The sequence below is a fragment of the Nicotiana tomentosiformis genome, chromosome 8 (genome assembly GCF_000390325.3).
Source record: "Nicotiana tomentosiformis chromosome 8, ASM39032v3, whole genome shotgun sequence".
In the NCBI taxonomy this organism is placed as follows: domain Eukaryota; kingdom Viridiplantae; phylum Streptophyta; class Magnoliopsida; order Solanales; family Solanaceae; genus Nicotiana; species Nicotiana tomentosiformis.
In genome coordinates this window covers 130,342,661-130,353,885 of record NC_090819.1, presented here as the reverse complement: position 1 = coordinate 130,353,885, position 11,225 = coordinate 130,342,661, and the positions used below count along the sequence as shown (strand labels likewise).

Sequence of the window (11,225 nt, the reverse complement as noted above, 5' to 3'; positions counted from 1 at the left end):
ATAATTGACAAAAAATAGTTCATATTTTGCAGCTTGAAAACTGAACTCTTTCACAATTTTGCAAATATATGAATGTATTAAGGGGTAAAGTATAAAATAAAAAAGGATTAGGTGTGAATCAAAAAGTAACAGATAGATTAAGGGTACAAAATGCAAATAACTCCCTATTTGACCACCCAACATTTGTAAAATGTGCACCTTAGAAGACATGCAGACAATGTATGCAAGAGCTGAATATATTTAGTTGTCCTTTTAAATCCAGACGACATACCTTTGTCCGTTGCGTGCTCCCAATAGTAATGTATGTTATAGATGCGCAGACCATCTCCTCCTCTATTCCACTCTTTAGCAAGCCCAACAGGCAATCAAGGACGTTATGTTTAACAATTCTCCGGGTTGCGAACAACAACTTACAAAATTCAGATCTTCACTTGGTTAGTAGGAAAAAATACATGTTCCACACAGTCTAATTTGCAAAGAAGAGGAATGCCCATTATGGGATATGTTTTTCATCATTTTGGGCTCAAAATGGACAATGCCTAGAGATATCTAGGAAAGTAAGGCCCCATTTTGAAGTTTACAAGCACAATTTTTTAGCGTTGAAGATGCTTTTCAACCTAATCTAGACAACTCCAAGTTTTTCTTCTTCTTCTTTTTTTTTTCTTTTAATCAAGGACAGGTTTTTTATTACCAGCTTATATACATAGAAAATTTGTCCCAAGATCTAAAAAGGCTAAGTTAGTGAATACCAGTTATAAAAAACTAAAAAATAATGTAGGCAAAAAAAGAATGCAGCCTAGATGGCCAGCGCTGGAGCTGGGAGGTGGACTTGCCCATGACTTGAAGATGACAAAGAACCTATTTTTACACCTTCAGCCGAACGATATTACTGTAAGAAGACTTTTTTAAAATATTGTAGTGGACACCTTTACCAAATGGGTGGGTTCTTCGGAGGCTATTAGAAATTAGGCAGTAAACACATCAAATTTGATGTTGAATCAGGAACATGCTAAATTATAATCTCACTACATGTTGTTTAAGATGTTTCTACCTTTCAATCACTTAGTTTATTTTAGTTTGTTACTTTTTTCATTGGTTAGTTCATCAAAGTGTTTTGGTTCAATCACGAAAGCTCCTTATACCCGCGTACCTCTTTCTGGTGCTCATCTCCCAGCTCGCTAATACGTATAACTGTATGGATGGAAGGGGAAATTACAGAACGTAAGTGATCTCTGAAACATCAATTGATGTATATATCATATACAATCGCACGTTAGATAGGAAAAAGTAGGTTAAATGAGGAAAATAAAAACATTCTACCCACTTGAAGAGATCAAGTAGCACCCGAAGAACATCAGCTTGAAAGAGGGCCTTAATCATATCACTACGGCTCATAACAGGATGAGAAATGAATTTTAATCTAGAGTAATATCCATTCGAGATGAGATCTGAAGCAACAAACAAGCTTCGAGTTTCATGGACAGGTCAAATACCGAGCTCGAAGTCATTATCGAGTTCGAGTCCAAATCAAACTATGATGAGAAGCGATGGAATTGAGATTAAAGGGCCAGAGGCCAACCAATACCGACCCTGAGTCAGTTCTGGGCCCCGAGTCAATATCGAGCTCGAACCCACATCGAGCTCTAACCCGGGAAACCGACCAATACCAAATCTGATCATGATCGAGCCAAGAGACAAGAGCCATTACAACTGCACTAAGTGAGGGAGTCTCGGCGGAAAGTAGGGAAAAACTAATTTATCATGGGTTCTCCACTATGTATTTTTAAGTATATCCAAAATAGGATCCCTCCACTATAAGAGGGATGACTATTATTCTTGTAAGGGGGACCAAGTCATTCATACACTATAACAAAAATAGTGTTGATACATTCCTATATTGGAAGATTGTCCTTTTGAGCTTCATGCATCATTTTATTTTCTTGTTCATAAATCATCTCTTTTCAACTTTGCTTATTTTCTCATCCTTTACAGTTAATATTTGATATTTATACTTCTCTTTACAATTCATGTCAAGTTATACCACATACCCTTAGAACTACGTACAAATTCAACTCATCCATTTTTCAGATAAACAGTAATAAAGTACCCAACATGCATTTTTCAGCACCTCTTCGTCAACATTTGAAGTAAGAAAGTTACGAAGAGTTGGGAATGCTAGTTTCACCTGATAATTGAATTGTAATCAGTAATGTTTAGCATCAAATAGTTGTAGATGCAAAAAAAAAATTAACAGTAATTAACCGACTTTCTCAAAATGTGGTTTTGGCCTGCCCCCACAAAATTTTGATAGAGTCCACGAGGCTTTTCTCAGCATTGAAATCTCGTTGGCGTTGTTCAAAATTTCCAGCAAAATATTCAAAGCCCCACACTCAATTAGAGCATAATCACGACCTACAACGGATTGAGCAACCTTTCCCAGTTTCTCCATCGCCTATATTTGGAAGGAAAAAATAACCAGTCTGCTATTAAACATAGCTTCAGTCTATACAGCATAGGGGTTTGCCAATTTTAAAAGATACCTGCTTACAAACATTACCATCTGAAAAATGCAAAAGCTTTAGAAGAGTTTTCACTAGCTTATTCTCAATCACTAAATCAGTTAGCTCCAACAATTCAAGAATACTGTATATGACAGCCTTAGCAGCTTCAGACTGTGACCACAAAATCATAAGAATAAAGCAAGTGTAAAGCTACAACCACAAGATACTAAATAAGAGGCACAAAAAGGTGATCAACACATCACTATCTACCTTAAGCTTTGATGAATCCTCTCTCCCTAGAATTTAATTACGTAGAGGAACAAGTTCACCAGAGTCTCGAGCATCTTCAAGAGCAGTGATCATATATGTGAATAAAAATTTGAACGTAAGTGATATGCGACTTCAAGAAAATCAGCAGAAACAAAGTTGGAGCAGTTCATACCGTAATCGAATAATTTTTGGAGTTGTTTGATTGCCAACAACTTCATTAAATCGCAATCACCATACTTAAGAACATCAACTATTGATGGAACATCCAACTATAAAACCAACAAATCAGTTACCATTCAAAACCACATTCAGACTATCGTTGGAAACAAAATACAATCAGCTTGCTAATCAACACACCTTCAGTCTATACAACATAAGGGGCCTAAAACACACCGGATTTGACCGCTTAGGGTCAATCTACCTGGTTTCTAAGAATACAAAAGACTAACATACAGATCCAGTATTCTAAGTTTTACCCATCAAAAAGCTAAATGGGTATGCACAATGTACTGATTAAATAAGAAAAAAATAAACAATATACAAAAAAATCACCTCATCGTAATCCGCCTCGGGATCCTTAGACAGTTTCCGAAGACGCTTCGCAACACCACGTGTTACCATATACATCTTAGTAAAAATCCTTTAAAAAGTAAAAACTGCAAGAAGGAAAATAGGTAGTATTATGGGGAAGGGAATGGAAAGGTAGTATTATGGAGATGGGAATGGAAGGGAAAGGAGGAAGATAATTGAATCAATGTAACCCTAAAACCGAAAGATAGAATCAAAGAGTTAACAGTAGTACCATAAAATACCTAAAAGAGAGCAAATAGCTACAAACACAATACTAGCACCAATGGCAAGGATGGACTGAATAATATGTTAAAAAAAAACTATAAACACAACACTAACACCAGAAGGACATGCAACGATGAATTATGCTATTCAAATTTTAATGTCTAATCGAAGTTTGACGTTAACTCAGACATCCGTCAAAGGAAAATTGTTAAGGCATGGGTCCTCCGACTGTTAAGGCAGTGATTCAGAGCAGAAGAGCAGAGAAGAAAGGGAAGAAGAAGAAGATCATACCTGGAACTTAGCGTTGAAGAAGAAAGAAGATCTTCTGAAAAACACTTTGAAAGCAGCGAAAGAAAAGAGTCCAAAGTAGCAAGCATTTGGATGATTTTTATTTTATTTTTAAAAAAATAGCTTTTGAGTTAAGTTGAAAAAAAGGTAATATGAAATTTGAAATTATGTTTTAACATATACTCCCTCCTTTTTAATTTAGATGAGGTAGTTTGACTCGGCACGGAGTTTAAGAAAAAAGAAGAAGGCTTTTGAAACTTATGGTCTTAAAAGTTTAAAGGGTAAAAGTTTTGTGGGGTCATAACATTTGTGTGGTTATAAAAGCTTCTCATTAAGGGTAAAATGGGTAAAATGAAGAGTTTAAAGTTGAGTTCTTTCCAAATTTAGAAATGTGTCAATTTATGTTGGAACAGACTAAAAAGGAAAATATCTCATCTAATTTGAAATGGAGGGAGTATTTACTTAACAAAAATATTGTATTTTTATGAGTTGAAAAAAGAATTTCCGAAAACTTATAAATTTTCATGACAAATACTTTTTTTTTAAATCCGGAAAAAAGGAAAAAGACCTATCCAAGTTAGCTTGAATAAATAGAGAACCTTTTTTTCTGTATGAATCAATGTAACCCGAAAACTGAAAGATAGAAGCAAAGAGTTAACAGTAGTACCGGAAAATACCTAAACGGAGCAAACAACTACAAACAAAACACTAACACCAATGGCAGGGATGGACTGATTAAAATGTCAAAAGCAACAACTATAAACACAACACTAAAACCAAAAGGACTTGCAACGATGAATTATACAATTAAAATTCGACGTTTGACATTAACTCATAGATTCGTCAAAGAACATTGTTAAGGCAAGGGTCCTTCGACTCTACACTAAATTCCCCTTTGATTGAAGGATTCATCGATGGATTTAATGGGTTGATTGCGAAATAAGGAGGATGCCGCTTCAAACAGTGTTGAGGAGAGCAGAGAAAAGCAATTGAGGATTTTTGTAGGTTTCAAGATTGTGCAAAAATCATTCTTCTCCTTTACATTCTTGTCTTTATCGGCAAAATAATTTTGCTTACCATGTACCAATTTGTGATTTTTGATATAGCTATGGCATTTTGGGATTTGTGAAAGTATAGCTTTTTCTGTGTTTGCTAAGTCGTTTGTGATATTTGTTTGTTGTTATTGATTGAATTGATTCCTCTGTTTCTCTATTGTTTTTGAATTGGTTCCTCTGTATGTTTTCTAAGGCTACTACTATTTTTGTGATTGTTCAGTAATTTTCTAAGTGTCGTTGATGCATATTGATGTTTTAGTTGAATACCACTAGTCGAGATATGAATTCAACTATGTTCAAAATTTTTGCCCGAGTATGATATATATATATATATATATATATATATATATATATATATATATATATATATATATATACTGCTTTTAATTCTATTGTTCGTTGATGGTTTAGTGTGTTATTAGGCTTATTACTGGTTTTTACCTTATTACAAAGAGGAGTTTTAGCGGCTAAAAGGTTCGCAAAATATATTTTACCTTATTAATGCATTGATAAAATAATCTGACAGGCGGCCATCGTTTTAATCTTTCCTTGCTCCTGCTTTGCATACTACTTGCTGATATAGTTAGACTTTGTTTAAAACCTCTTTAAGTTAGTGATAAAAATTCTTTGGCATTTTTTAATAAAAAAATTGATTTGGCATTTTTAACTAAATAAGCATCATGCAACTACACTTTTTTCTAAGGAAATTATCTTGAAAAAACAACAGAAACACGTCAATTATTAAGAGGGAATGAAAAAAATGAAATAAAAATTTTAAAGGGAAAAAGAAGAAAAAGTTAAAGAGAAAAGACCAAAGGTTGCATTTTCCCTAATAATTGTTGCATTCATTTCCTCTCATTAAGAACCATTTTACTTTTCCCACTTTCTCCGTATATATCACTTCTAATCTTCATTGCAACTAAAACCTGATAGAGAATGGAAGTTGCCGAGACACCAAAAGGTTCTCTCCTTTTGTCTCTCTTTAAGTGTAGGTGTTGTAAACTCTATTAATATCAACTTTATGTATGTTGTAGCTCTAGATTTGTTAATGTATGTAGGGGCGTTCTTTGAGTGGGGAGACTTATCATGTTTTCTTCTCTCATTGTTTCACTACTTTGGTAAATTTTTCTTGATTCTTATTGAGTTTTGATTACATGCATTTTTTGATACTGTAACTTACATACTGGGAAGTCAACTGACAAAAATTTCTTTTGCTCGTTAGCTTGATAATTTATGGGCAAGACAAAGGTTTGATTTAATAATTGATACTTTAGTTTCCTATTACTTATGGTTTGGGGCCAACTTCTTTTAGGAGGCCTAAGTGTTATACATTATTTTTACTGTTTGCGGCTGTCACGATCCAATTTCTCCCATAGGCGGTGATGACGCCCAACAATTACCGCTAGGCAAGCCAATAGTGAATTAAACAGGTTATTCCTCATTTTAATAAGTTTCCAAATAATTAAGTTCTATTTAATAAGAAATTAGGATTAGAAAATTTAATAAGTGAAGCGAAGATAACTGAGTGGCAAACATAGTGATATAAGTACTCCAAAATCATATATTAGTGTGTGCGCCAAGACCTGATGTCACAAGTGTATGAGCAACTAGTAGAATATACAAAACTCTAACTATTGTCTGAATATAAAGTTGACATAATGTAGATACAAAAGAGAGACTCTAGGGGCTGCAAAATGACTCAGGAAGCAGCTCACTATTAGGCCTCGGGATATTTGGGATGCGCTCTGGTAGGACCGCCAGATGCACCTGCCTCAGATCCTGCACGGTTATTGCAGAAGTATAGCGTGAGTACATAAACAACATGTACCTAGTAAGTATCAAACCTGTGAGCACCTAATTTTTTATTATATTTGAATTTTTATCACCTTCTACTATGTAAATATTTTCAGAAATTTAATATTTATTTTTTAGCTTTGTTACACTTTTTTTTATATATGGTAAAAATTAATAATAATTTAAAAAGTCAATTATTATTATTAGTATTATTTTTATTTTTATTTTTATTTTTATATTTATTTTAAAACAAAATGAATTACAAAACTGGAAAAAATAAATATTTTTTTAAAAATTTCGGATGGGAATTAAAAAAATAGGAAAATTAAAAATATAGAATTAAAAAATAAAAGTAAAAGTAGGTGGAAATTGTTTAATAAAAAAGTAAAAGAAAATTGAAAATTAAAAAAATAAAAGTAAAAGAATGTGAAAAAATTAAAAGTAAAAGAAAGTTGGAATTAAAAAATAAAAGTAAAGGTAGCTGAAATATTTAATAAAAAAGTAAAAGAAGATGATTTTTTTTTAAAAAAAAGTAAAAAAGTGGAAAATAAAAAAAAAAGTAAAGAAAATGGGAATTTAAATATAATAAGAGTAAAAAAGTGGGAAAATTAAAAAATAAAAGTAAAGGAAAGTGGGGAATTATTTATTTTAAAAAAAGAAGAAAAATGGAAAGTGGAAATTCTTTTTAAGTAAAAAATAATAAAATAAAAATAAAATCTGAAACAATTGCGAAAGTTTTTCTATAAATATAAGAGAAATGTGATGAGAAAAGAGAGGGAGAAGAAGGAAAAAAAAAGAGTAGAGGGATTTGAGAGAAATTTATTTTTTTATTCTAGGATAAGAGAATTTCTACTCGTGTCATTCTTTCTTCGTCTTTCTTTCGAAAAATCCAGCAAAATACCCAAAAATCCAGCTTCAAAGCACCCAAAATCATCCCCAAAAAATACAGTCAAAAGCCAACGCCAAAGTGAAGTCGCGTTAGAGTTCCATCGTTTGAGGTCCTGATTAATCGTTGGTTTTGGATTTTTGCTGTTTTGGAGCTTCTCTTTCACTGTATTTGCTGGAAATTTTAGCAATAAAGGTTCATTCTCTCTTTAAACTTCTCTTTGAATTTATCATATTGGATGTTTATTTGTTAGAATAGAGTCTGCTAGATTACATTGATATAAATGCTCATAAGTTTAATTATTTGCATAGTATCTCTGATTAGTTGTTCGAGGTTTATTAAGTAGTATTCTGTCTTAATTTAGTTTGGTTAGTTTATAATTAATTGTTAAGTGGGTCATATGATTTGTTTGTAAATTAATTTTAGGTATCATTAGTCAGTAATGTTAAATGACCCACGTTTTGGGCCTAAGGCAAGAAGAATAATTAAATTGTTGGCATGTTCCCAATAAACATGTAAGCCAGTTCTTCTTTATAAATCAATATAACTTCAAATGACTTCCATAATACCTATGACATTCACAATAATCTCCATAATTCAATAGCTTCACAAATAATCTCAAACTAGTTTAGGAAAATAACTTACGAACATTCGTAGTTTGCTTTAGGCGCGTTTAAATACATCATCGTGACTATGGGTATGGTTCCCGTGGTATAGTCATGATACATAACCTTAATTCGAGTGCGAGTTTCGCGCGACTCGACCACAACTTGAAATAATAATAGAAATAAACATGTTGTAAATCGCGGGTGCGTTTCACGTGACGCGATTAGCAATATGTACAAAAACAAACGAGTGTACGACATCGCGACTTGTTCAAATAAAGTTCCATAATTATTAAAAGCGACCAGAAAGTAAAAATGCACAATGGGTTCTAAACATATAATAAATCAGATAATTAGGCCAATTATTAATAGTTGAGCGACCGTGCTAAAACCACGGAACTCGGGAATGCCTCACACCTTCTCCCAGATTAACAGAATTCCTTATCCAATCTTCTGTGTTCACGGACCATAAATAAGAGTCAATTTTCTCGATATGGGATTTAAAATAAACCAGTGACTTGGGACACCATAAATTATTCCAAGTGGCGACTCTGATTAAATAAATAATCCTACTTCGAAACACTTAAATTGAAAAAACTCCCCTATCCCATATCCCCCGGGAAAAAGGAGGTGTGACAGCTCTGGCGACTCTGGTGGGGAAACGAACCCAGAACTTCTGGTTAAAGGTTCAGAATTCGAGCTTAGATGACTTTTATACTTGGCTTTTGTTTATTATATGATTTGTTTACGTGTTTGAGCCTAATGTGCTAATTGCCGCTCTTTACCGCTTTGATATTGCTATGAACTGTATATAAACTGTTACGAAAACCCTTCTTCTCTCTAAGTCTTCTAAATCTTCTGGGAAGCATGTGCTTGCGTGACTTCTTTTCTGATAGAGTCATACCCTAATTTTAGAACGAAGGATCGGACAAGTTGCAAAGCCGGTGAAGCTTCTGTATTCCCGGTACGCTGCCCCCCTCAACTCGAGTTGTCTGTTCGGGTAAGCCAAGTCTAGAACAATACACCGAGGATTTAAACTTAGAATGACATAACCTCATGTTGGATCCCCAGTAGGTACGTTTATTTGCATCACGTACATTTGACTTTGGGGGACTCAACATAGGGGTTGGGTCCGTCTAGGACAGGTGTACCCAAATCAAAAGACCATCCTGATGCATCGTTATGTGCTACTTGTACATTTATATGTTTCGGCTTGCATATTGACTGACTTCTAGAATAAGAAAAGAAAATCAAGAAAAATCAAGACTGAGGCAAGAGAGAGAAATTTACCCGATTTTTGAAAATCCAGGTATTTGAAAATCCCAAAACTCTGCTGACATTTTGAAAAAACAAAATTCAAAATACGCCAAATATTTTCAAAAAAAAGGTCATGCTTTTCTTACCGAACTACACGGGTCTAATTCTCACCGGATGTGAGATACGTAGGCAAACCTCATCGCTTCCGGCCCCCAATTTTAAAAAATCCAAAAAAGATATTTTCCTTTAATTCCTTCTTTAGAAGTTTTTCTTTGAGACATCAAATCCAAAAATCCAAAAATATTTTCTTCTTTTTTAAAAAAAAAGTCTTTCTCCCAAAATTAAAAAAAAAAATCAAAATCCAAAAATATTTTCTTTCTTCTTTAGAAGTCTTTCGTTCACCAATTCCCAAAAATAAAAATAAAAATTAAAAAAAATTGAAATCGAAAAACAAAATTGAAAATATTTTCGTTGCTAGGAGATTTTGTCGGATTATTTGTATATGAGTAAAAAAAGAGTTAGTTTATCTATTTTATTTCTGATCTTCCCGAACTACGCACGATCTGATTCATGTGGCATCATGATACGTAGGCAATCACCATCGGATTCGATCATAGCCATTAAATAAATTTAGTGAGAGAAAAAAAAAGAAGAAAAAAAGTGACAAAAAAATAACAAAGAAAACAAAGAGCGAAAAAAAAAACAAGAGTGAAAAATCCAAAAAGAGAACTCTGTGTCCAGTTTGAAAAGAAAACCGCGAAAAGTTTCCGTGAATATTCTGTCAAATGGCGTGAGCAAGCTGCCAGGGTAAAGTCTCCAATGGAATAAGCAAAAATGATTATAGTCTTCCTACAGGCCAAAGAGGCAGACTGCCTACATCCAGAACATGATGTCCGCTTTGGGCAATCCATTCGCTGAGGCTATCAAAATTGGTGAGATGGTCGAAAATGGGCCGAATCTTGAGTCAAGCTGCCGTTAAGGCAGCATCACATGCCGTTATGAATGGTTTGGGGGGTTTGATGAATAGAAATATGAGAGAAGAGGGAGCCATGATGGCTTCGAGTTTGAGAGGGCCTGCAGGTCATTCAACAAATCATATATGCTTCCTAAGGCTCTACAACACTATTATCCCTATCAAGATGCTGGTTACGTCGTGGCATTGCCTCCCAACACGATGATGAACACACAACCTTGCACGCGGCTGGAGTATTATACACAAAACCGAGCTCCACATCCCAGAAATGTATGTCCCTACCAAGATCCATATAATCCCCAACCAAATGTTCCCCAATACAATCCTCGCCCAAGAGAGCCCCTCAGAAGGAATCACTTCACCCATATTGGTGAATCATATTCAAGTTTGTTTCAAAAGCTAATCGGGTTAGGTCTGCTGCAGCCAGTGATCCCGAACTAGCCAAACCTCGAGTCCCACTCGCACCAAGATGATGCTAGATGTGAATACCACTCTGGAACAGTGGGACACGATACTGAGGACTGTTTGGACCCTCAATAGGGCAGTTGAAGACTTGATTGGAGCCGAAAGAATCATTCTTCAGGACGAAGAGGCTCTTGATGTGAAGAATAGTCCATTGCCTGCTCACAACATTGGGCCAGTCGTTGGAATGATCTATGATGATGAGGAATTTAATCTGGCACTGAAGGCCATTGCAGCCATTGCCAAGACAGAAGAAAAGCCGAAAAACGGTCTCCAAACCTGAAAGTTCCCTATCAAACGGGAGTCTCGGTAGCCGGTCTTGCTATCCTTTCTACGTAC

General features: G+C 34.5%; 1 long non-coding RNA gene across 1 annotated transcript; it reads right to left on the bottom strand.

The window, feature by feature from the left end:
- Nucleotides 1-2,095: 2,095 nt before the first annotated feature.
- Nucleotides 2,096-2,859, bottom strand: LOC138896734 (uncharacterized). The gene is made up of 4 exons (XR_011410135.1): nt 2,772-2,859; nt 2,541-2,672; nt 2,267-2,452; nt 2,096-2,185 (listed from the first exon to the last, which is right to left on the bottom strand). It is a non-coding gene; the product is annotated as an uncharacterized lncRNA (long non-coding RNA).
- Nucleotides 2,860-11,225: the final 8,366 nt, after the last annotated feature.